The sequence below is a fragment of the Gopherus evgoodei genome, chromosome 3 (assembly GCF_007399415.2).
Source record: "Gopherus evgoodei ecotype Sinaloan lineage chromosome 3, rGopEvg1_v1.p, whole genome shotgun sequence".
NCBI lineage: Eukaryota > Metazoa > Chordata > Testudines > Testudinidae > Gopherus > Gopherus evgoodei.
In genome coordinates this window covers 77,533,685-77,560,860 of record NC_044324.1, presented here as the reverse complement: position 1 = coordinate 77,560,860, position 27,176 = coordinate 77,533,685, and the positions used below count along the sequence as shown (strand labels likewise).

The 27,176-nt window shown below is 42.9% G+C and overlaps 1 long non-coding RNA gene across 1 annotated transcript; it reads left to right on the top strand.

The window, feature by feature from the left end:
* Window positions 1–23,696, top strand: LOC115647489. The gene is made up of 3 exons (XR_003999331.1): window positions 1–12; window positions 17,296–17,300; window positions 23,596–23,696. It is a non-coding gene; the product is annotated as an uncharacterized LOC115647489 (long non-coding RNA).
* Window positions 23,697–27,176: the final 3,480 nt, after the last annotated feature.

Here is a 27,176-nt window from a genome sequence, read left to right as displayed (position 1 = left end):
AAAAAAGCCACAGTAAGTTTCCTTTTCCTAAATGCAAGTTTGTCATTTTAAAAAGAGATGTGGGGGAAAGTATTGTTAAGCAATGATGTACTCTATCCTTCATCACAGGCATATGGTTCTCTTGCAGAAGGAATTTGTTTCAGGAAAAGCAACTTTAACGGAAAATCATCATCCAGCTCAATGCAAACATTCTCAAGGGACTTGAAAAACTTTAATTCCAGAAAGCAAAATAAAACCACACTTGTCACCGTAGTATCAAGCACATTCAGGTAGGACATTATGCTATGTGTTCACGCATCTATCGTGTGTTTGTGCTCTCATCCTCTTCCCACAGGGAGAAGTGTGTGCAGCAGAATGTCTTGTTTTGGTAGGGTTGGATCTTTTTTTAATATACATGTTGGTACGTGAAAGCAAGGTCAAAGAAACATGTCTTGCGGTTGGAGTGGAAGGTGTCGAGGTTCTTGTGGCAAAAAACAAACAAGAAAGAGACCATTAAGAGCAGCTCCCTTTGTTCCTTCTGTGACGTTCCCCTCTGGTGTTATCTGGACCGGTGATCTAGGTCACTCTAATCCTCGACTCTGGGCGCCAGCCTTACCCTCTTTGCTGTGAGAACCCCCAACCCCGGGGCTGTTCACACATGCCTCTGGCATGTAAGCTGCTCCTTGGATTGTGCAACTGAATGACACTAGCCAGTGTCTCCAGTCCCAGACACAACCCTAGGAGCCTCCATCTTGCAGTGTCCAGTTATGTCTGCTGGTTGCTGCAAGCTTATATGAGTTGTCAATTTAACAAAGAAATTGATATGCACCAGGCTTCTTATCCCAAGGGGAGACTCTGACAGACTTCAAACCAAATGCATTGCTTTAGGCAGAATAAACAAACAAATTTATTAACTACAAAAGATAGATTTTAAGTGATTATAAGTTGGATTTGGTCAAATGAAATAAAAGCAAAACGCATTCTAAGCTGATCTTAACCACTTTCAATGCCCTTACAAACTTAAGATGCTTCCCACCACAGGGTGGCCGGTTGCCCTTCAGCCAGGCTCTCCCCTTTTATCAGCGCTTCAGTCACTTGATGTGGTATCTGTAGATGTAGGTGGAAGAGAGATGAAGAGCATGGCAAATATCTCTCCCTTTTATCATGTCCTTTCTTCCCTCTTGACTTTGCCCCTCCCCCTTCAGAGTCAGGAGAGCATTCCCTCATCGCAGTCCCAAACTGACCAAAGGAAGGAGGGTGACTCACTCCAGAGTCCAACAGATCCTTTGTTGTTGCCTAGGCCAGAGTCCTTTGTTCCTGTGAGGCTGGGCTGGGTTTGTCCCATACGTGCCCTGATGAGGTGTGAACTGCCCCTCTGCTTCCGGAGAGTTTTTGCCTAGGCTTTCTTCAAGCCATGAGGACACATTTTCAGCCTCATAACTATATACATGAAATTACAACCTGTAACATTACTATAATGATTACTATAACATTACCATAACAACAATGCTCAGTACATCATGAGCCTTCCAAAGACACCCGACATGACAAACTTTGTATTAGATACCCCACACAATCATATTATAATGATGCACATGGGGGTGCGGGATGTTCCTCCAAGGTACAGAATGTCACACCTTCATCCACAGTTTTCTCCATGTTTTCTCCCACATTGTGTATGGACCTTTGTGGGAGGATATCAAAAACAAAAAAAACCTGATGGTAAATTTTTCAGAAGTACCTGAGTCACTTAGGAGCCTAACACAAGGTTGACACTTAAAAGTTATATTGACTTAGCAATGTTGGTTAGGGGGGTGATTTTGTGTCTGTGTGTATTTGGCTTTTGTCGGTATAATTTATTTCACTCACGGAACCAGTAGAAGCTATACTGGGAAAAGCACTTTTTTGCTGGTATAACATACCTACACTAGGAGGGTTTTGCCTGTATAGCTATGCCAGCAAAGATTTTAAGTGCAAACAAGGCCTAAGTCCCATTTTCAAAAGTGGCGTTTGAATTTAGGAGCGTAAATCCCACTAACTTTGTAAGAGAGATATGCTCCTAAGTCACTTTTGAAAATGGCATTTTTGAATTTTTTACCCTGTCGGTCTGCAAAGGAAGACTCATTGAGTTCCACTATGCTAAAGTCTGGTACCTTTGACATAGAGCTTCAGGAGACAGAAATTTAAAGTTGGAAAAATTGATAATGTGTCAGACTCTTCTGACACATGAAGGACATCTCATGAGGAGGAGAGACAGATGAGTTATTTAACTTTCAAAAACATTGACAATATTCTCCATTAGCAGCACCATAAAGATTGTATCTGTGCTGCAAGAGGAAGCTTATAACTTGTTATAGTGTGACCGCAATAGTTCCAGTGACATTGCATTGGGTTTGGAAGACATGTAGACTTGATATAATAATAATGGCAGCCCATCATGTTTCTTCAGTGACATTAAAGACAGAGTATCTGATAAGTATCTGCTCTGATCATGTTAGACAATACTCATTTTCCACTAAAGGCAAGAGGGCGTGGGTGGATGGAAGCATATGAAATGGACCATTATTAGTCAGGCCCTAACCATTCTCAGATGACAGTGGATCCTAGAAGGCCTGTAACAAATGTCACTCACTGCCAACTTAACAAGTTTATCTGCAATAACTCAACATTGAGAAACTGACAAAAGTGGCAGGGAACCAGTAAGTATGCTGAGATTTAAGCAGAGAGACTACATGCCCAACCCTGCCCTGTCCCACCCAACTCAGCCAATTCCCACAGAACTTTAGGAGCAACGACTTCAACCAAGTAAGGCACTATAGCACTGAAAGCAGGTTTTTAAAAAGTTTTTTGGGGAAGCTGGGTAGGTCACACACCCTTATTAGATGCATGGGGCAGATGAGATGAAAATGCCTGGACTTAGCCATTTTGCAAGAAAAGAAGGCTGCAAGGTTCTGAAAATAAAGGGAATCTGAACCCAGTGATTTTCCTGCAACTGCCCCAAATCCCCCACCACCCCCCCAGTTTTGTGAACTAGTTACATGCCAATTTAGTGACTGTTTGGAAATCTGAATTGAAATAGAAACATTAATACACACTTTAAAAGCATATACAGTGTATGATAAAATACATGTATCTGAAAAAGTAAAATAGATTTGAAAAGTATGAACATAGACTAGCTTCCTTATACAGCTGTTGCTTTTTTATGACAATGTCAGTGCAGTCATTTCAGTGATGTTGGTCAACCTAATCATTTCAAATGATGATTTTTAAGCAAAGTCTAAATGAGCTCTCCCTGACATCTAATGGTGAGTTAGGGCTGGGAGGAAAGGCTTCAAGACCAGATTGTATTTACATTCACACCTAATCTACCTAGGTATCCAGCAAACAGAGCTGTGTTGCTCAAGTGATAGATTTTGGCTGGAGTTGGGTTACAAATCACTTGAATGCGGGAGGGCAGGAATGGGAATGAAATGTTGCTGTTCTTATTATATGAGTAAAGGGCAGTAGAACTGTACTTAGTCTACGCTGATTGAGGGCATCGAGAGAGGGTGGGGGACCTGTCCCTCTTCCCTGTTTAAAGACAGAGCTGATTAGGCTCCAAAGATAGTCTTTTGTTCTGTTAAGTGACCATTGCAGCTGAAATCACTGACAATCAGGTCTAAGTGCTTAGTCCTGCTGTGAGGACAGTGTTTCTGTGGAAGAAACAGCCCAGACTGCACTAGCAGCAAGGTTCCCACACTGAGTGTTCAGCTGAAATGACTGAGAGCTGGTGGAACCTCAAGAGACCAACTCGCAGAGGTCACAGGGGCAGGTGGCAGCAGAAGGTGACTGCGCAGGGCCATTGGCAACAGAGTGGTGGAGTGAACGGTGGCACAACAGCCAGCAGTGGCCAGAGCGAACAGTGAGCAGCTGAAGAAACGAGCAAGGTGCCTTCTTGTCCCTCACCTGGGAGGTGTACTCACGTGAAAGCACCTCTGAACTCTGAATCTCCACTGACCAAGGACAACACCGTTGAGTGGGGTGCGATGGAGGGAAAAAGTGAGGGGCACGTTAAATAAACACTTGTTTGTGGGACTACAGTGACTTTGCTCCAGAATGCTAGATATGTGACTGGGAATGGAAACTTATATAAATACGTTTCCTAGTAGGCCAAGATTTTTAAAATGCATTATTTACTAAGGTTGTTATCTCACATCATTGCTATCTTGAGAGGTCATTATGTTGGAGAGTTTCTGTACTAAACATTTTTATTATTATAATTAACTTTTACATAAGAATGGTCATACTGGGTCAGACCAGTAGTCCTTCCGACAATGATCAAGGCCAGGTGCTTCAAAGGGAATGAACAGAGCAGGTAATCATCAAGTGATCTATCCCGTTGCCCATTCCCAGCTTCTGGCAAACAGGTTAGGGACACTCAGAGCATGGTGTTGCATCCCTCCCCATCCTGGCTAATAACCACTGATGGACCTATTCTCCAGGAATGTATCTAGGTCTTTTTTTAATCCTGTTATAGTTTTGGTCTTCACAGCATCCCCTGGCAAAAAGTTCCACGAGTTAAACTTTATGTTGTGTGAAGAAGTACTTCCTTTTGTTTTTTTAAAACCTGCTGCCTATTAATTTAATTGTGTGACTGCTAGTTCTTGTGTTATGTGAAGGATTAAATAACATTTCCTTATTCATTTTCTTCACACCGGCCAAGATTTTATAGACCTCTATCATATCCCCACTTAGTCGTCTCTTTTCTAAGCTGAAAATTTCCAGTCATTTTAATTTCTCCTCCTGTTTCATACCCCTTATCATTTTAGTTGCCCATCTCTGTACCTTTTCCAATTCCAATATATATTTTTTGGGATAGGTAACCAGATCTGCACACAGTATTCAAGGTGTGTGCATACCATGGATTTACATAGAGGCAATATATTTTCTGTCTTATTAACTATCCCTTTCTTAATGATTCCCAACATTCTGTTTGCTTTTTTGCTGCCACTGCACATTGAATGGATGTTTTCAGAGAACTATCCACAATGACTCCAAGATCTCTTTCTTGAGTGTTAACAGCTAATTCAGACTCCATAATTTTGTATGTATAGTTGAGATTGTTTTCCAATGTGCATTACTTTGCATTTATCAACACTGAATTTCATTTGCCATTTTGTTGCCCAGTCATCCGGTTTTGTGAGATCCCTTTGTAATTCTTCACAGTCTGTCTGGGACTTAACTATCTTGAATAGTTTTGTATCATCTGCAAATTTTGCCACCTCGCTGTTTTTCCAGATCATTTATGAATATGTTGAATAGTAATGGTCCTCAGGGATATCACTATTTATCTCTCTCCATTCTGAAAACTGATAATTTATTCCTACCCTTTGTTTCCCATCTTCTAACCAGTTGCTGATACATGAGAGGACTTCCCTCTTATCCCATGATGGCTTAGTTTTCAAAAGTCAATTTAAATTAAATACTTTTTAAAAAAAATATATATATATTTAGAAATCTAGACCTGTTATGTGTTTTGGTGTAACTTGCATTATCCTTATGTTAAATTTGCATTATCCTAACAAAACGTTTACTTTATTCATGTCTCTTTTATATATCTCATCAGCCCTGACACACACACCCCGTAAATTCGAACACCACCCCTAATTTCAATTCCTGGGGAAACCACTGTCTGAACCTATGCCCCTCCAAAACAATATTTCAGATAGGCAATTCCTGCAAATATATCTGAATAAATCAGGTCAGAAGGTAAAGACCCAATTCAGCAAAATGCTTAAGCAAATGAGTAGACACACTGATTTCAATGGAGCCATTCATGTGGTTAAAGTTAGGCATATTCTTAAGCACCTCGCTGGAAAAGGGCCTGATCTTCTATCCCAGAATAAGTACCTATTATACATTACTCTATATTGGAGGTGCACTGGCGACACCGAGAGATAGTTGTTCTGATAAGATATTTTATTGTACATTCACTATTAGCAGTTATTCTGTTTAAAAATTTAGCACTATACAAACATCAGTATAGTCCATATGAGATGGACTAAAAGCCTCTATGAAAATGGAGAAAAAATGGGAATTCCCAGTTTTACCCCCACACACCAAAAATAGTTTTTTAGTAACAAAGGGCTTGCCAGACTGGATCAGACTTGAGGTGCATCTAGTCCAGTGTCAGATCTGTGACAGTGGCCAGCATCATATACTTTAGGGCAAGGTGTAAGAACCCAGCAGTAAGTAATTGTATATGATTATGGTAGCATTTTGCACAAGTCAGGTTTGCTAATACACTCCATATCACATAATCATAATGGAGACATCTGATTAAAAATGAGAGGTGCCTGGTAAGTCCATTTTACTGGGACATCTTTGAGAATTTGCCCCAGAAAACAGAGATGGCTGAGAGGAGATTTCCTTTTGCAATTTTATCTGGCACTGATATGGAATTAAAGAGCCATTGTCTGCATAGGTGATAATGATGAAGCTCTGAAATTATTCTTTACATTCAGTTTCTTAAATGTCTAGGTATGTGAATTGCTCTCATACAACACAGAGCAGCTTTAACTGTTTTCTAATATATTCAAAAACAAATAATAAAAGTGCAGTTATAGCACAATCAAAGTGCCATTTCAGTTCATTTTAAATACCATTGTAATTAAAGGGCATAGATAGTAACATTCATAAATCTATATGATTTCCTACAGATTTTTGTTCATGTTGTCCATTTAATATTTCCCAAGGCTTCCTTTTAGAAGAAAAATCTCAGCTTGGGCTATCATTGAAATCTCATTAATTGGGACACTTGTCTGTCATCACAACTGCTCCTATGACCTAATTCTAGTGCACCATCATTTTTCTAATATTAGAAAATATCAGGAACTAAAAGCTAAGAGACTTGGCAATAGGTCTTATATACCAACATCTCCATAGATCTAGTAACACATACTAACCATTGTTATTCCCAAGTACCACACAATAAGACAATTTTAACTGTAGATGTCAAAATACTTTACAATGATGGGTCAATATCATTATCCTTGTTGCATATTAGGAGGTGGGAGCTAAGAGAGTGACAGCCCTAACTCTGATTTTCTCTGTTTTTCTCAGTGAGAATTTGATCCACAGGTCCACACCCCCATGCAACCCTACTGATTTTACTGAGATTGCACAGAACATAAGGTCAAGGTTACACTACAGCAAACATACTTATGCTAGCAGAGCCCCCTAGAGAATATGTTGCTCATAATGGCAAAAGGAGGTATTGTGACAGTACAGTTATACCACCTCCTCGAAAACATAAGTTATACCGGGAAAAGGACTCCTTTGCTCATATAGCTGCATCTACAAAGTGGTTTTTGCCAGCAAATCCATGTTAGTCAGGGATGTGTTATTTTCACACCCCTGACTGACAGAATTATGCCAACAAAACTTTGTGGTGTAGCCCTAGGCTAAGCTGGCATAAAATTTACTTGTCTGAAGGCAGAATTTTCCCATTAAAGTCTGCTAAAATTGACGGGGTTTATATTAATTGAAGGTTATATTTGGTGATCATCTCCTCAGAACTTCATTTATAAGTTAACATATGTACGTACAGTAGATTCACTTTGAGTAGCATTTCAACCCCCCCAATGAACCTTGTTTGCTGCATTACAACGTTTTCACAGTTCACCTGTCTTATTGATCACCCACACTCATAAACAGAAGTAGCATCCAGTACAGCTCTACTGTCTTAGCACAGCCTCCTGTCCCACTAGAGTTCCATATGGTGGCTTACACAGGCCCTGTTGGAATACCCCATAGTAGGAAGTTAACTCCCTGTTTAGACCTTGCACGAGCGTACAAGATGGATTAACGAAGCAGGGCTGGGGTCTGAAGGTTGAGAACCCTATAAATGCAGCTGGCTGGTGGTCACAGAAGCCAAACTTGCTAACCAATTGTTAAAGGGCTGGTGTGTAGCTTGAGCTGGGCTTTTTGTGATCAAGGAAAAACCTTTTGTTTCTTTAGTTATAAACTGAGCCCCTTAAATCCCAAGTATAAACATCAGGGGGAAGGGAGGCTTTCTGGACAAGAGACTGTCTTGCTGTTGCTGAACCAATTTGCAGCACAATAAGGGTACGTTCAGATTACCTGCCGGATCGGCAGGTAGCGATCGATTTATCGGGGATCAATATATCACGTCTCATCTAGACGCGATATATCGATCCCTGAACGCGCTCCTGTCAACTCCAGAACGCCACGAGGGCGAGCAGCAGTAGCGGAGTCGATAGGGGAACCGCAGCCGTTGATCCCGCGCTGTGAGGATGGGTGTAAGTTGAAATAAGATACGTCGACTTCAGCTACGCTATTCCCTTAGCTGAAGTTGCATATCTTACATCGACACCCCCCCACAGTGTAGACCAGGCCTTAGTCCTGCATGCAATCCTGGATGTGTGCATTGTGTAGTGTTCAAAGGGTTGGTGAACAAAAATAGCTATAACAACAAGCTCCTAGACTTCAGCACTTGTTCTACTGTAATCTCAAAACTTGGTAGAAAGGCCTTTGTATAGGTTATTACCATCTGAATGTTGTACTATATAGCAGGACCAGACCTGGATCCTTTCTTGCATCAATGACTCGCTCAGTTTCCTAGCACCAGCAGAGTATCTCACTACATCAGGCTTCTTGTAGCTTGATAACATTTTGATAGCAGCTCTCTATGTGGTGGTGCCTGGAAAACACAAAAGATGGCATAAAACAAATTTACGAAGCTAGATTGACACGCGCTGAAGGAAATGCCAATTTTTATGGACTAAACAGAAATACTTCAGGGAAACAATGCTTTGCAGTATAAATAATGAATATGCATCCTGCTACCACAGCAGCTACCTGTGGAATAGCTCTACCTACAATACTTTATAATATTAGGTTATTTTTTTATTATCTTGCTTCACTCTGTAGTAATGCCATAGGAGAAAAAAACATACAGACAAACAAGTGACTAAAAACATTTTCTCTGAAGACCATCGGATACCAAGACATTTTTCAAATTTAATAAAGGAAGATTGAATTCACAGACTTCTCCGGCACTGAGATTTCTACATTTTGAACTTCCACTCAGCCTCAGTACCTATGCCTCTGATCTTGGCATAGGATCATGGTTAATTCAGATGTGTCCAAAAAGAGAGAGCTCAGTAATTGCTTATGCAAAGAAAACGTTATCTGCTTCTGAGCATAAAGTCTATTGGAAAAGAAAACTTAAAATTACAGAGAAAAAATATATTTTGCCCTTCTTAGGACTCCTTTAAGCTGGTTATTCTTTTGCTTCGGGAATGCAGCTCTTAAAACTGTTAATCATCTCAGAGAGATTAAAGATGAAGCAAATAAAGAGGAAGTGAAAAGGTATTATTCATGCCCGTGTTAACCAAAATGCTCTTTTTACGGGGGGAAGGAGAGGGAAGTGCTGCTCTTTGACTTGAAAGCTTATCTGGCATGAAAAAGCCATATGGCTCAAGGAAGTTCATAGCAAATGTGTCCTTCATGGCTGGAGAAGTACAGTACATGTACCTGGTTGGATGGTTTGCCCTTTTAATAGGTAAGTAATGTGTCGAGATAAAACATCATTACAGTGACTGAACGTCAAGCTTATTTCACCATGAATTGCGAGCAGTACATTGATGAGCTGATTCAAATTAAACTGCAAAATTGATATTGTAAAGCAAATCCAGCAAAATAAGGATATTCTGATTTAAGGCTGACCGTCACTCTTTTTAACTTCTCAGTGATTTTAAAAACAAAATCTCTCTGGGCCAGATGGTGCACAGAGGACTGAAGGGTCAGACATAATCATAATCATAGGCAGCGGGTATAAGAGGCCAAGGGAGGCTAAGCCTCCCCAAACAGCTGGCCCACCGCCTTCAGAGCACACCACTGCAGAAAGGGTGGGCAGCCAGCATGGCCCTGCCCACGCTCTGCCCTGAGGCCCCACTCCCACTTGTCCTCTTACCCCATGGTTCCGCCTCTTCCCGTCCCTGCTCTGCCCACATGTGGGCTTCACGGCAGTGGGTGAAGAGGCACGCACAAGCAGTGAGCGGGCAGCTGGACCTCTGGCCCGCAGGCAGGCGGGGGGACTGGAGGAGAGCCTGAAGAGAAGTGTGCACACAAGCAGTGAGCTGCCGACCAGCCAGCCAGTTTAGCTGGCAAGCTGGTGGAGGGGGGGAATCTGGGGGAGGGAGTGAAGAGATATAAGTGGCCGGCAAGGGGAGCCAGGGGAGGGGGCAAAGAGGTGTGCAAGCAGTGAGTGGCCAGCTGGCCAGCAGGTGGGCAGGGGAGACCTGGGACAGGGGCAAAGAGGCATGAGCGGTGGCTGGAGGGGTCTCAGGATGGGGGCCAAGTAGGGTAGGGGTGGAGTGTGGGCGGAGCTTTGGGGGAGGCTGCTGAGCAGTGGCGGGCATTGGGGCGGGGGCACAATCCGGGTACGTGCAGCCTCCCCAGATGGAGGAGTCATGCGCTGCCCATGATCACTATCTCTCCTAACACTTGCCATAACACTAGTCAGCCCAAAGGGGCAAGGCGGGGTGGAGAGAAAGTGAGACCATTGTGCGACCACCATCACACCAGTCAGGAAAAGCTAAGGGATTGGTCCAGCAGGCACAGTCTCTTTAAACACCTGGGAATTCTGTGCCTCAGGGCTGCATACTCCTTCCCAAACTCTTGGAACTCCACTGGGATCAAGCAGTTCTGCACCAATACAAGCTAGTGCCTTCAAGAGAATCTGGCCTATGCTGTTCTGAGATCCCTGTAGCAGTACCGTATACCTGAAGAGATGCATGGATGCATAATATGCATGTGAGTAGTGACAGCTCCAGATATTGTGTATGTCCATGTTTTCTTTATCCTGACACAGATCTACAGTCAACATGACGTCACCTTTCCTATTAGCTCATTCAGCTGTGTAGTCTCAAATGTGACAAAAAAGGCAATGAATATGGTCATCTCTTCATGCTGCACAGCATTAGGAACATAAGGAAACTACCTGGACACAGTTGGGTTCCCAATAACTGAATTTACTTATCATATCAAACATGCAGACCTAGCTACCTGTACATGGTGCTGGTCAGTTAGGATTCTGGTGGCATCTGCAGTAGAAGACAGGGAGGACCTCTACAGTGACACTACCCAATTCTTGTACACTGCAGGTAGGATTTTCAAAAGCACTCAGCAACAGCCTCACTTTGCTCCTACTGAAGCCAATAATAAAACTCTCACTGACCTCAATGGAAGCAGAGTTAGGCCCATGCTGGGCACCACAGAAAATCTAACATTTTGAATGTCTTGAAATAAACATGTTAATTTTTAACCTAGATAATTAAGTATCCAGAGGATTAGCAGCAGTACAGTATTGCAATAGCACCCACAGGCCTCAGTCAAGATCAGGGCCCCATTGGTGCCGGTGCTTTACAAACATGTATAAAAACAGTATGACCAAATGCTGCCCTGTATTCAGACCCTACACACTACTGTAATAATCTTTGTACAAAATATGCCTTGTGAGGTATAATTTAAAAACTAATAACTCACTGGGTCAACAGTATCATGATAAAATGTGTGTAGCAATATTATATGTAAAGTTATGGATTTCCCCTGAATGATGTTGGTGGCACATGTTCAAAGCCTTATAGCCCCGTTTAGGCAGCACTGATCAAGCAGGTCCTAAACAAAGAAATATTTGTTTGCTTCAGTTTACATATAAATTGTAAACAGGGTTCTCAGACAGCGAGAGGGGGAAGACAGGAGACAGGGAAAAGCTGCATGCCAGCAAACAAAGGGGAGAAGAAACAGCATGCATCCTCTTTCACCACCAGATACCATGTTGCCTTGTCTACTGTTTGAATGAATTTTAACCTCAGGAAAATGCATTTGAAAAGGGGAACAGAACTATAAAAGTGAGGGGCAAAAGCACCCCAAATTACATCTCCCTGTCCATCTCTGTCCTTGTCACCTCAGAAGACAAAAGGAACAGTCGTTGGACTTCGGGAGAGTCTGGCTTGAGAATTTGGTCAGCGATGCTACTGGCAACACGTGGTAAGGGACTCCACCTTGAACCAAGTCTAGTTTGTTAAGTGTAGTACAAGGAAGCATTTATCTTTATTTCTCTTGTAACCATTTCTGACTTTAATGCCTTGTACCTGTGGTCACGTAAAACCTATCTCCTTGTAGTTAAATAAACTTGTTTTATTCTTTAATTACAACTAATCCAGTGTTGTGAATTGTTTGGGTATTCCATTTAAAGTAGCAGACTTCTGTATGTTGATCCTTTTAGAGAGGCAACAGACCTAATGTATCTGGATTGTCTAGAGAGGGATGGACAGTGAAAAACATACTTTGGAGGGGCGGTGAATGACCAAGTCAGGGAATGTGGTTGGGGCCACCCTACAATTGGTAACCAAGGCTGCTGACAAGTTGCTGGGGTCAAAGTTGCTAGAGCAGAGCTGTGGCTACACACAGACACTCAGGATGAGACCTACATGCTGTTTGGCTGGCTGTGAACAGCCCAGGTTGGGAGCTTCAACAGCAAAGCATTGTGAGACACCTCCGGTTGCAAGGCAGGTGGTCATACAGTCCCTCATTAGTCTGGATTGCACCCTGGGGTGTCACAGACAGTCCCTGCTCTGAGATCTTAGCACAGATTATGAGTTATTGACAACGTATATGAGACAGTGTAGGTACTGTTCATGCCTTACTTAGGGCTGCTTGATAGATCATCATCATAGGATGTTTTTTCTGCAAAGAAACCTGTTCCTCTTTTTTGCATATTTTATCATACAATTTTTCCATTCAATTTTGTCTTCTAGATATATTTAAAACTTTAAGGTTCTTACTTTGGAGGGTAAAGAGAAAGTGCCTCTTTTTGAGAACAAGGTAAAGAGCTCAGCTATTGCTTGGTGCATTTGAGAGTTTCATGCAAAGGAAGTGTTTGTTTTGTGTCGAGGTTTTTAAGAGATGGCAACTTGCCTCATCCTTTTTTTTTTTGCTTCCAGCAATTCTTTGGCAATGCCGTTCATGTTTTCCGATACAATACTACAAACGTATCAAACATTCTATGAAAGGAACTAGTCATGCTGGATAATACAATGCTGTTCATTTTTATAATATCATTCTTCATGCAGAGAATTACAAAATGCATGACAGACAGACAGGCAAAAGTGGCCAAATCCTGAAGTCTTTACTCAGTCAAAACTCCCTTGGGGTCAGGTTTTCCTCTTTCTGGGAAGTTAAACCTCTTGTCCTAGCCTAGTCTGCTGTGCCTTATGGGGAAGTCACCAAAGGTAGGAAAGGCAATGTTACTGACACCTGGCCTCCCTTTGGGTTTCTGCCATGGAAGTGCAGCTATAACAGTTGCAGGGCTCCTTAGAAGCCTGCCAGTGAAGGCTGTTGAGGTAATGCACTGACAGTGCATCCTCAGCCTGCTCTAGGATAACCCACTCCGTGGCTAGACCCAGGCAATTTTTGGGTGGCACTGGCTGCCTGCAGCCCCCAGTAGGAAGAATGTTGTGGCTCCACAACTTCCCCTTTTAGCACCTTTCTGCTACTGTGGACCCTGTGCCTGGAGTTATGCTGGAAGGAGCTGGTGTAACCCGCAGCTGAATCTAGCCCATTGAACCTAATAGGAAAATCTGAACAAGTAAAGTCCAAGTAAAAATTGACTAAAACCTTCGAGATTTGGTTCAAGCGGAAAGGAAAGGAAGGTTTTAGGGAGTGATTTACAGATAGTGAGTCAATGGGTTCAAAGGAGGGGGAAAGAGGTACAAACTCATGAGGTGGCACCAGCCAGAGCACTCTGGAGCTTCACACAGAGGAGAAAGAGGTGGTCAAGGTTGGAACACAGAACTGAGCTGGCAGAAGTGAAGGCGGAGGGTTGAAGAATGGGAGTAAGTAGATGATCCCAAATTCAGGAAGTGTGTGGCTGGTTAGTTTTGCATGGAAAATAACTTATTGGACAATATATTAAATCTATAGAATGTTCTGAGTTACTCCATCAACAGTTTGTGATAAAATGCAAAGTTTAAAAGAGAGAAGTTAGATTCATATCAGAAGACAAGAACATTTGAGACACCTGTTGCTCTCTCAAGGCCCTCCGACAGGCTAGTGTGACAAACATTATCTATGCAGTGGTGTTGTAGACATGTCAGTCCCAGGATCTTAGAAAGACAAGGTCAGTGAAGTAACATAGCTTTTATGTGACCAATTTCTGTTGCTGAAAGAGACACGCTTTTGAGCTTACACAGACCTGAAGAAGAGCTCTGTGTAAGCTCAAAAGCTTGTTTCTCTCATCAATAGGAGTTGGTCCAATAAAAGATGTTACTTCACCCACCTTGACGTTATCTAGAAACAATGAGATCAGATGGGTTGAGAGAAGAGCAAAGGATGCATGCGCAGAATCAAGTAGCAAATTATTAATATCTGAAGAAGGGGGGTCTCTGTACCATGAAAGAGCTGAAAGCTACTCAAAAGTACACATGTTGGAACTAGCAGTGCTGCCGCTCCCCCTGGCTTGAAGTGGTTTCCATCTTATCTGTTAGGATATAGATATTCAGGCCTGCCTGCAAAGGCCTATACTTTAAGAATTTAGGTGTATTCTTATCACTTAGCTAGTTATAGAGGTATAAAAGAAAGAATCAAAATCACTGTCTGTCTGTGTAATGGCCTTCTCTTACTGTGACAGTCTAAGGCCTGGTTCTTAGGCTAAGGCCTTCTGCTAAGCAGCAGAGGCAGCCATAAGCTGGGAAGTGTATGGTCAAGTCCTCACATTCCAAACTAGTCACATTGAAATAAGGTGCTATTGGGTTGTTAGGAATACAATCTGTCCTGATATTCCTTTCACCTCCAGAAAAAGGGAAGAGCCTAGAACATGTAAAAGGAAACTTAATTTGATAGTGTCCTATCTGGCAAGAACTCACTTCTCAATAGCTGGGATGTGAAATCCTCATTTCTGTATTGTTCTATCACTGTAGTCTCCGCTTTCCTATTGTTTGTCTGTATAATCTCTGTCTGGTTCTCTAGCCTGTCATTTATCCCCTTCATCATGAACACACTGGCTTCAGGATTGAGAGTGGGGAAATAATTCTGATCTAAAAAATGCAGGTCCTTCCCACTTGAGCTAATGGGGAATCTTGAAAAGTCATAACTGAGTCTGGTAACTTTCAGGCAGAGTGTCAGACTCAGCATTTTCCTCCAGGCATTTGAAAATTGAGGTGAGGGCAGAGAAAATTGTAAGGGTGGGGAATTGTCAGAATAGAAGCGGCATTTGAAATTTTTAAATTGTCTAGCTCACTGGCGGTGGTTTATATTAAAAATAAAATACAAATAATAAATATACTAAGTGAAGCAATACAGTTTAAGTTATAACAGGGGGCACCTAGGATGTATGGACAGGGACCTTTGCTGTAGCTTTTATGTACAGAAATGCTGTAGTAGTATTAAGGCTAAAAGATTCTCTTGGCCAACCACAAGAGGGCAATATAACCAAGCACACCCCCTTGAGCATCTCTGCCCTGCCACCCAGAACAGAGAAGTTGCAGAGTTCAATCCTGCAAGGTGCTGACTGCTCTGGTCCTGATTCAGAAAAGCCTTTAGGCTCATGTATAACTTTAAGGGCTTGGCTACACTCAAAACTCCAAAGCGCTGCCGTGGGAGCGCTCCCGCGGCAGCGCTTTGAAGTGCAAGTGTGGTCACGGCGCCAGCGTTGGGAGAGAGCTCTCCCAGCGCTGCAGGTATTCCACCTCCCCGTGGGGATTAGCTTACAGCACTGGGAGCTGTGCTCCCAGCGCTGCGGCACTGTTTACGCTGGCACTTTACAGCGCTGTAACTTACTGCGCTCGGGGGGTGTTTTTTCACACCCCTGAGCAAGAAAGTTGCAGCGCTGTAAAGCGCCAGTGTAGCCAAGGCCTAAGCATGCGACCAGTCCCACTGAAGCCAATGAAACTGCTCATGTACTTAAAATTGCACGCATGCTTAAGTGTATCACTGAATCAGCGCCATACATATTAGTCTGAACATGAAAACAAGACAAAGTGTGTATGTGTACAATGTTGGTGTAGCCATGTTGGCTCCAGGATGTTAGAGAGATAAGGCAGGTGAGGTCATGTCTTTTATTGGACCAGCTGCTGTTAGTGAGAGAGACAGAGACCTGAAGAAGAGCTGTGTGTAAACTCAAAAGCTTGTCTCTCTCACCAAGAGGAGTAGGGCCGATAAAACATATTACCTCATCCATCTTGTGTCTCTAAAGCTGTGTATAGTGTTCCCAGGACCTTATCCTTCAATTCTCTGAGCTATAGACTGAAACAATGTTGGTTCAAAATTACAAAGCGCAAAATAATAAATTATGTCCACATATTAAAATCACTTTAATCCAAAAAAATATTAAATGAAAAGATGACTTTTTGAAATGTTTTTCAAAATCCTCCAGAATAAATTGTATTAAATAGGAGCCATTTAATGATAGACTGAAAACACGGATTTTTAACACCATACAGAAGAAAAAAGGCCAAGCTGTCTGAAATAGCTTAACTGCTAACTTGATACACACAAGCCAATTGTAGCTTTACATTTAGAGCTATATACCTAGCTAACTAACTCAATATAATAAGCACACACTGGAAAGTGGTTTACATAGAATCATAGGACTGGAAGAGACCTCGAGAGGTCATCTAGTCTAGACCCCTACGCTCATGGCAGGACTGAGGCCTTGGCTACACTGGCACTTTACAGCGCTGCAACTTTCTCGCTCAGGGATGTGAAAAAACACCCCCATGAGTGCAGTAAGTTACAGCACTGCAAAGCGCCAGCGTAAACAGTGCCGCAGCGCTGGGAGCGCTGCTCGCAGTGCTGTAAGCTAATCCCTATGGGGAGGTGGAGTACCTGCAGCGCTGGGAGAGCTCTCTCCGAGCACTGGCGCCGCGACCACACTTGCACTTCAAAGCACTGCCGCAGGAGCACTCCCGTGGCAGCGCTTTGGAGTTTTGAGGGTAGCCAAGCCCTAAGTATTATCTAGACCAGGCAGGGTCAGACTAATCTTTTGTGGGCCTGGTGGCTGGATGGTAGCCATGCCCCCCCTTCACTCCTGCCCCCGTACTCTGCCTCAAGGACCAGCCCCTGCTTGGCCTCTTCCCTCAGAGGCCCGACCTACCACTCACATGAGGGGTAGGGGCCAGAGAGGAGCAAGCACCAGGTGAAGGGATGGGATGGAGGAGCGAGCAGGGGCAAGGCCAGGAGGGGGCAGAGAGAAGCGAGCTGGGGTGGGACCTCGGGGAAGAGGCCAACCGGGGGTGGGGCCTCAGGGCAGAGCACAGGTGGAGGTGGGGGCACGGCCACAGTCTGGACATCAGGGCCCCTTCTCTGAGTGTGGGTCTGGTGCCACAGCACCACTGGCACCATTGTAAACCTGGTATTGAGACTAGGGGTGGCCAGACTTACTGACCCTCTAAGCTGAATACAATTTTTGCCAGGGTTTGCTGGCTCCGCTTGGTGACATGGTATTGCTGGACCCCCTCCCTGCACATAGCTCTGTAGCCATAGGGAGAGGCAGCTGGGAGCTGCGGAGAAAGCCGCTGCTGCATTTGCTGCTGCTTATCCCCACAGAGCTAAAGCAGTGGCCCCTCCCTGCAGTTCCCAACTGTTTGCCACTGCCTCTCCATGCGGAGCTAACACCTGGGAGCTGTAGGGAAGGGCCACTGAGGGTAAGAGTGGGGATGTGCCTGGGAGGGCATGACTCAAGCCGATGGGAGATGGTGAACCTTTAAATCATGCCTCCTCACTCTCAGCAGGCATCAGTCGTCTCTGACAGAAGTCCCTAGCCCCACCACAAGGCAGAACCCCTTAGCTCCCAACCCCCCCACACACCCCGAGTCTGGTAGGCGGAGAATGGAGGGAACCTGGTGGGGTCTGCAAGCTGCACTTTAACTGTACAAGAGCGGCATGCAAGCTGCAGTTTAACCATCCCTGATCTAGACCATCCCTGACAGGTGTTTGTCTAACCTGCTCTTAAAAATCTCAAATGACGGAGACTCCACAACCTCCCTAGGCAATTGATTCCAATGCTTAACCACCCTGACAGTTAAGAAGTTTTTCCTAACGTCCAACCTAAACCTCCCTTGCTGCAATTTAAGCCCATTGCGTCTTGTCCTATCCTCAGAGGTTAACGAGAACAATTTTTCTTCCTCCTCCTTGTAACAACCTTTCATGTACTTGAAAACTGTTATATCATGTCCTCCCTCAGTCTTCTCTTCTCCAGACTAAACAAACCCAATTTTTTCAATCTTCCCCCATTGGTCGTGTTTGCTAGACATTTATCCATTTTTGTTGCTCTTCTCTGGACTTTCTCCAATTTGTCCACATCTGTCCTGAAGTGTGGCACCCAGAACTGGACACAATATTCCAGCTGAGGCCTAATCAGCATGGAGTAGAGCGGAAGAATGACTTCTCATGTCTTGCTTACAACACTCCTGCTAATACATCCCAGAATGACGTTTGCTTTTTTTGCAACAGTGTTCCACAGTTCACTCCTATTTAGTTTGAGATCCACTATGGCCCCCAGATCCCTTTCCACAGTACTCCTTCCTCGGCAGTCATTTCCCATTTTGTATGTGTGCAACTGATTGTTTTGAGTGCTTATATATGCTAGTGCCCTCTGTTAGAGGAGTGTCTAAGTGAGAGAATGTGCCAATAAGACAGCATGCCAATACCCTTTGAAAATCACAAGAAAAAGCATGTGCATGACAAAAGCTATGAATAATTGTAAGTACAAACGCACATACAAATATGGGAAGGCCTAGAATAAAGGGGACAGGAATATGTATGGCGTTGGTAATGCAATACTGAGCCATTCACCTCTAGACAGCTGGTTCAAATCTAAGGTTGGTCAGTAGTAAATGAAAGCAGCTGCCATCTGGTGGCCTATATATAAGGAGTTGATGGCCTCAGTCAGGTATCTATCCTCATCAAAATTTGCACTAGCTGTTCACACCAGAGGCCAAGGGTTAAATGAGTATGGAGCTACCCTCTCATCCTTAAAGTCGGTTCCCAACAGGACAGAATACTTTGAGAGTCAACTGGTGTTAATTAACCATAGTACCAACACCACAGTACCAATCTCACCAATTTTAAATTGAATGCCTAATGGAAATACTTAACATATTAACATCAATTGAGGAGTAAAGGGTTTGTTTTCATTGCAAAGTTAACTCATGCTATAACTCAAGTGTTGCCCCTAAAAAAGTCCCTTTCCCACCCAAACACCCTTAAATCTAGTGTAGTTTTTAATTTAAGTTAGCTGGCCTAAGAGACGAGTAAGGTCTAAAATTCAAGTGAGCACAATTCATCAGCTGCTAACACAACACAGATTAGCTCCACTTGCGTGCCGAGAGTCCTCCAATGCCTTTATACCACTCCCCTTGTGTGCCCAGAAATTGTGGACAAGTTCTCCCACAATTCACTGGGAAAGAATTCATTATAGCTCAACTTACTGCAGCACAAAGAATCAGGAGATCTGTCCCAAAAGTCTTAACACCTCACACTAGTGAATGCAGTGCCAGGGTGGATACGGTGGCTTTGAGTGTTATTTTGCAGAGTGGCCACTCTCACTTGAGTTACGCTAACTTTGTTTACAGTGAAGTCACACCCAAAATTATACACAGCACCACTGCGCCCATGATTACTCCCACAGTACAGTGCAGGGAGTTAAGAGGGCTCCAATCCAAATCTGTTGATTTCAGGGGGAGACAGTCAACGTAAATAGTGGGGAGGCAGGGTGTATAAGCCACAAAGCATGAGTACCATACAGTGGTGCCCATTCAAACTGGCTCTGAAAGTTCCTTGAACACTGAGGGCTGGTCTACACTGGGTGGGGGGGATCGATCTAAGATACGCAACTTCAGCTACGTGAATAGCGTAGCTGAAATCGAAGTAGCTCAGATCAATTTACCTTGGGTCCTCACGGCACGAGATCATCGTCCGCAGCTCCCCCATCAACTCCGCTACCGCCATTCGCGCTGGTGGAGTTCCGGAGTCGACGGGGAACGTGTTTGGGGATTGATATATCGCGTCTAGATGAGACGCGATATATCGATCCCTGCGAAATCGATTGCTACCCACCGATAAGGTGGGTAGTCTGGACGTACCCTGAGTTATTAGAGTGGCTTTGTGCTATGACACTGAGTCTAGGACTATCATGTAGGCTCATGAGGAACGTGCCCTGACAGTTGGGGAGAGGATGTTAACATGGGCATATTTCTTTCACTTCACCACTGTCTGTAGAGAATTGAAATTAGGAGGCACCGGACACCTTCTTCCTTGTTTTTAGAATTCATATAGAGTAGTTTTAAATAATTAAATAAGCAGAAATAATTACGCATGCAGAGACTAAGTTAAAATAATGAGAGAAAGTGCATAAAGTTCTTTGTGGCAACCCTTGCTTGCAGCAGCTCTGCAAGTTTCAGATAAATATAGCAGACACTGCAAGAATCTCTTGGAGGTTAATCAAAACCTCTAACACAACAATAAAATATTCTCACAGCTGGAGCTAGAGAACTGCATTAATATTTACTAACAGAGATGACTATATTTACATGAAAGAAAGGGAGAACTTTAAGAGGATTTTCCATAAGGCAATTAAGGCATAAACATGGGCTGGAAGGAAAATAAGATAAATCTTCTATATATTGATACCTCTGCTAACTTACTAGCCTCTATAAATGTACATTCAAGGCCTGGCAATAGGTGATGATGCAGTGTGTTTTTTAACCTAGCTAAACTCTCTCTCGTCATCTAACATTAAAATGTAGGACAGAATAATGGAGGACAAGGCTTAAATGTGGGATTAACTTTTTTAACATGAATGTTTTCTGTAAGCTAAGTTTCTTGATTAGGATTTGTGATATAACACACAAACATTGGGAGAGCAGTAGAACTCTGTTGGTGTGAACTGCTGGACGAAAAATTAGTTGGAAAATACCCAGCGAATGTTGAGACAGTGCCCCATCAATCTATTGTTGAGCTCTCAGGGTTGGGGCTTCAGTCTGGGATAAGCTATAATAGCAAATGGTGGTAGATTTCAACATGAAATCTTATAGCGCTGGCAAACTATTAGAAGAGTGGGGGCTGGTCAGAACGTGAATGGGAGACCTCCAAGGTAAGCCTCCGTGTTATAGGAAATGGTGTTGGTGAACTCTTCCCTTTTTTTCTTGTGGAGATCTTGTCTCTAGTAGTTTTTGCTCTTGTTTGACAAGCAATTAGTGCAAGCTAATTAACTTAAATTAGGGTTTGTCTATATACAAAAGCTTTTCCAGTTTAACTTGAAGGTGTGATGTTGCACTAATGTAGTTAAACCTGTGCAACTCTGCATAGGGACACTCTGCCATGGGTATAAACCTGGTTTACATTGATTTAGGCCTGGTCTACACTAGGAAATTAGGTTGGTATAACTATGTCATTTGGGGCTGTGAAAAAGCAACATAACCCCTGGTGTAGACAGCACTAGGTCGACAGGAGAATTCTGTCATTGACGTAGCTACTGCCCCTCAGGGACATGGATTACCTATGCTGATGAGAGAACTCCTCCTGTCATCATAGGTGGCGTCTTCACTGAACCACTACAGGGGAACCACCAGTCGCAGATTTACAGTTAGTGGGACCCTGTGTACAGCTTCATTCCCCCCCCTCATCCCCCGGGACCGAGCCAAGAAAAAGTATATTCTCTCTTATCATACACACACCCCCGTTTTACATTCTTTTTTTCTTCATCCTCCTCCTATATTATTAGTAGTAGGAAGTAAATGAAAATAAAGTGAGGTACCTTGATTAGTTTTGGAATCTAACCTTTTTTTCACAGAACACTTGAAAATTGCTGCGGGTCTCAGTGGACCATTTAATGATCTTTCCAAATGTTGTTTGTACAGTTAGCTAACTATTGTAAAGTGCTTTGGATAAGAGCGCTTTATAAAAAAAATCTTAATATGGTCTGGGACCACAGTTTGAGAACTTCTGGTCTAGATGAAAGCTTGTATTTGCGTTACGCCAACATGAAAAATGTGTAAAAATAAAAAGTACAGATACAGATGAATGGAAAAATAAAAGTTAACTTCCTCAGAAGAAACTTATTCAATTTGAAAAAAAAATATTTATTCAGATAGTTTTGTAAGTAATATTTTGTAAAGAGGCATTTTCAATTGTCAATATTACCGAACTTGTCAAATGTTCCTGACTCATCATTAAAAATTGTTTCAATACGGAAAAAGAACGTTCACCAGAAGCATTTGTGATGGTATTGTTAAAAATATGTTCAGAATGGTTTCTACATTTGGAAAGGTTGCCTGCAAACCGTCACGTACAAGTCTATACAAATCAACTGGAGATCTCAAAGCAATGACCTCATCATTTTCGATAAAATGAATTAAATGTTTCACTTCATCTTCAAAAAGATTTGTGTCTATGTCCTCTTGGTAGAATTCACTTAATTTCTTATTGTAGTGGCTTTTAGCATTTTCATCAATACTTCTGTCAAAAAACAAACATAAATCAACAGTTTTCTTTAGAGATTCACCTCTACTCTGCAATTCCACTATTATTGTGTCACAAATAGCATTAACAGTCTCAGCGATGATCTTCTCTTTCCGTTTCAAATTGATTTCATTATCTCTAGTTTCATTGAAAAATAACATCCTGCTTTTTTTACACTTCTCATCAGATATATCAGAGGAACCTATCTTTTCTGTTAATTTAGTGCCTCTGCCTCCACCGAGCTATAGTCATTTTGAACTTGCATGACAAAACTTTTAACCGAGGCTAACAATTGTGCAGCATTCAACAAATTTGTATCAACCTTTTACAGCGATTTGTTGACGGCGTTAATTCTTTGAAGTAAATGGTTCCACAGAAGAGTAAAAACAGCAATATCATACTTTTCAAACTTTTCTGTTAAAGATTTTGCTTCAGTTTTCATATGAGGTTTTTCAGAATTTGATGTCACTATGTCTAATAAGGTTTTCTTTATATCATCATAGCTGATTTTCTGCACGAGCAGACTACCTGGTGTCACAAATTGTTTTGACTGTCAAAGGTTTTTCATTTGCCTGATTCAAGCGTGATTCCAGCACTCTCTACCGATGCGTGGAAACTGAAAAAAAGGCAAACACATTTTGAATGAAGTCAAAAAAATTTGTAGCTCCCTCACAAGATTCAGCTGCAGCGTTGCACATTAAATATAAGGAATGGCTGGAACATAGTATGAATAAAGCAGAGTGGGGTGCATTCAATTTATGTACGTGTGTGTGTGTGTGTTTCTCTCATCTTGGATTAATGAAAAGTCACCAAAGACAGTTTCACTTTTATGGTATAAGTTTCACTTTCAGGTTCTTGGTGCTCCAATGTTTGGGTTGCTATTGTCGATGCTGCCAGAGGATGTTTATTGCTTCAAACACAATTGTTTCCACTGGATTTAGAGGAAAATAGCATGGAAGTACTTCTATTGGTTCAAGGTTTCATAGAGATTTGTGGTTGTGTGTCTTTTTTTTATTTTTTAAACAAAATCGAAGGTTGGGACTAGGGATTTGGCTACACTTGAGAGTTACAGTGCTGTTAGTGGCTTTATAGCGCTGTAACTCACTCCCTGTCCACACTGGCAAGGCACATACAGAGCTGTATCTCCATGGCTACCATGCTGCATGTACTCCACCTCCACGAGAGGAATAAGGAGTATAGCGCTGCTGCTGCAGCACTGGGGTGCCAGTGTAAACAGGGAATAATCTTACTATGCTGTGACTGACCTCCGGAAGCTTCCCATTACGCTTTTAAGTGAAGGTCCCGCTCTTTGTTTTGTTGTGAACTCCGGGCTCCGGAACTGCTTATTAAAAAAACATACACAGCTACTGTTTGCTGTGAATGAGCAGAGGCAGGCGGGGGGCTCCCTTTGGAACACCCATAGCTAGTGTTTGCTTGAGGAGAGGAGGAGGGAGGGGGCTTGAGGAAAGAAGCAGCGCGGTGGGTGGGGGGGGTCCGTTTTGGAGCGGCTGCTTATCTGGTCTGTGAGGAAAAAAAACCAAACAGCTGTTTGCTTTCAGTTAGTGAGAGAAAGAGGGGTGGGGGAGAGAGTCGGAACTTGCAAGGCAGGGAGCTGACACAGTGTCAGCTCCAAAAATCCACTCTCTCTCTCCCCCACTCTCCCTGTCACACTCCACCCCACCCCCGCTTTTGAAAAGCACGTGGCAGCCACTTGAACACTGGGATAGCTGCCCATAATGCACCGTTCCCAATGCCGCTGCAAATGCTGCCAATGTGGCCACGACAGTGCGCTGGCACCTGTCAGTGTGGACAGACTGCAGCGCATTCCTTACTCAGCTGTACGAAGACAGGTTTAACTCCCAGAGCTGTACAGCTGCAAGTGTAGCCATACCCTAGATTTGAGTTGATGACCGGTATCTCTTCAATCTTCTTATTGGATGTGGAGTCTGCCAGGCCAATTTGCAGCAGTCTCATCAGTGAAGTATCCCTTCAATAACAAGGATTCTTTCTGCACTGGAAGAAAGAGATTACAGAACTATCAACTGCCTAACCAATCTATACCTAAAGCTGTCCCTGAGGTTAAAGGAAACCACTAATCAAGACTCCAGGTCATGTACAAGTCTCACATCTTCTCTACCCATTAACAGCATCAACCCTGATTAGAGTATATGGCTACAAAGAGTTGCCTGATTCTGACCTGAGAGTGCAGTTTAAGGTTGTTTTTCTTATTCAAACCATTTTGTTGTTCCAACCATCAGTGTTAATTTTGTTTTAAATGTAAGAAACAAAATTAGCATCCTTGAAAGGCACTTAGCAGCAATTTGTATAGGGAGGATTCAGGCAAGAGGACAAATGATTGATCATACCTCTAAAGAGTTGGAGGAAAAGGGCAGTTGTGGAACCATTTTTTTATATATGCTTTCCTATCTTCCTTTCTAGCACTGTATAAAGTACCCTATAAGTCACATTTTCCAGAAATAAGTCAGAGTTAAAAAGAGAAGACAAGAAACAGAGAAGTATAACACCATGGAGCAGGACACAGATAAGGAAAATAAGCTGATACATAGAAAGAGGAATTAAGAAAACTGATGGATTTTATAGGCAGAAAGATGTTGGGGAAGGATAGGGAAAACAGAACTGTTTCTTTTGGGTTAAGATATACAGAGGGCTTGTCTACACTACCATGCGGAGTCAATCTAAGAGACGCAATTTCAGCTATGTGAATAGCATAGCTGAAGTCAACATACTTAGATCTACTTACTGCGGTGTCTTAACTGTGGTAAGTCAACTCCGCTTCTGCTCCTTGTTCTGGTAGAGTACCGGAGTCAGCGGGAGAAAGTTCAGCGGTCGATTTATCAATATCAATAAATCGACCTCCGCTGGATCAATTGTTGCCTGCTGATCCAGCGGGTAGTATAGACAAGCCCAAAGTCACACCCTGTTCCTAGTGCACAGCCCAAGTAACCAAGTTCTACACTCGGGATTTTCCATGCAGATCAGAACTCTCCCCAAGCCACGGAAGAGAAGTAGAATCCCTCCCTCATTGCTACTATAGCTTCGGGCCTAAAATAGATCTCAGTGTCCTTGCAACCCTTTCTGTGGAAAGACATGATTGGTGGATCCCCATCCTTGGTGATCCACCAGCCTTCATTCCACTCCCTAAGTTCGCCTGCATATCAAAGCACAGGGAGCCCTATGAAGCACAGAGGGTGCAGATCCCCTACATGGGGTGCCGGATGCCAGCCTGTCAGTAAGTGCAGTTTTGCTGTAGTCAGGGCCTTCCACATCTGGCGGACAGTGAGTGGGAGCAGGGTTTGCCTCAGAGAGAATAAGAGACTCGCAAATACTCCAGAGCAAAGAGAATTCTGGAAATATGCAGTCATGCTTTTTGGAGAAGTCACACAGACAAAGCTTGCAGCCCTTTGCAATTACTTTCTGTGAACGTTCATGGGATAAATTTCACAAGTACAAGTGTCTGCAGAAAGCAAATTCTTCACCCACTTTAAAATAAATCATTCAGGCTAGAAGTGGATGGAAAAGCATAATGGCACAGATCCGTGGCCCTGTGAAGAAGCAGCACAAAGGCACCTCAAAACATGCTCTCAGTAGGCAGCTGAAGACTCCCCTGGCATGGAAAAGTGAACGCCGGTAAGAGTGTTCTCCTATGCAAGTGCATGTACTTGACAACTACTTTTGCTCTTTCTTGCAGTCAGCATTTATAGCAGAAAAGGAAAGGCAGTATCAGCCGAGCAGGTAAGCAGCCATTGCTGTTGATAAGACCTTGAAAGCTGGCAGTGCAGGCTAGAATGGATGTGGATGTGTTTGGAACCTGCTCACCAGCTGCAGGGGCTGAATTTACACTGACACAGTTTGGACTGTGCAATCAATCACAGAACAAAGGCACTAGCTATGCAGCTGCTCTGGACACATTTTGCACTGTTTACTTTGCCCAGTGCCTAGTTTTATTTAGGCTCTGTCTGGGACTAAGAAGTTCTCAAGTGAAGTCAGTGAGCATGCCCAAACCCACTCTTCACATAGATTTTACAGTTGTTTTCTATGTCAGGAAAGACATGTGACTAAAGGTTTGTTTACATGTCAAAACCACCATTTGGGATGGGGGAACATAGGAACGGTCATATCAGTTTTGCCCAGTGCTTCAGCTAATTTGGTATCCCATCTCTCATTATAGCCAATAAGAAGGTGTAAGAAACTCTAATTTATTATTATGAAATAACTTGTTTATTTTATGCCCTCAGTTGTAAGGGTTTATATGTTTTACATGTTTTTACATGTTTAATTTTATATAATGTAACTGTGGACACTAAGCTCGTCGTCTCAATTATATCTTGCAGCAATGAGGCCCATGGGGTAAATTTGCATCATGCTAAAGTATTTTCTTTCAGTGTAAAGTGTATTTAAAACTAAGAGAAGAATATGAGGGATTCTACCTCGAAGAGGTTATTCTTATATATTCAACAGGCCCTGTATGTACTTCTAAAGGCATGGCTATTTGGGACCCTACATGTACCTGGGTTGTATTCAGAGGAAAGAAGGGTTTCCTATTTTCCCAACAGACTCATTTCCTTGACCCTATCCTGACACTGTCAGAATAACTAGTAGCTTCACACTCAGCTGCAGGGATTTTGTCAAATTATGATTGCACCTGTTGATTG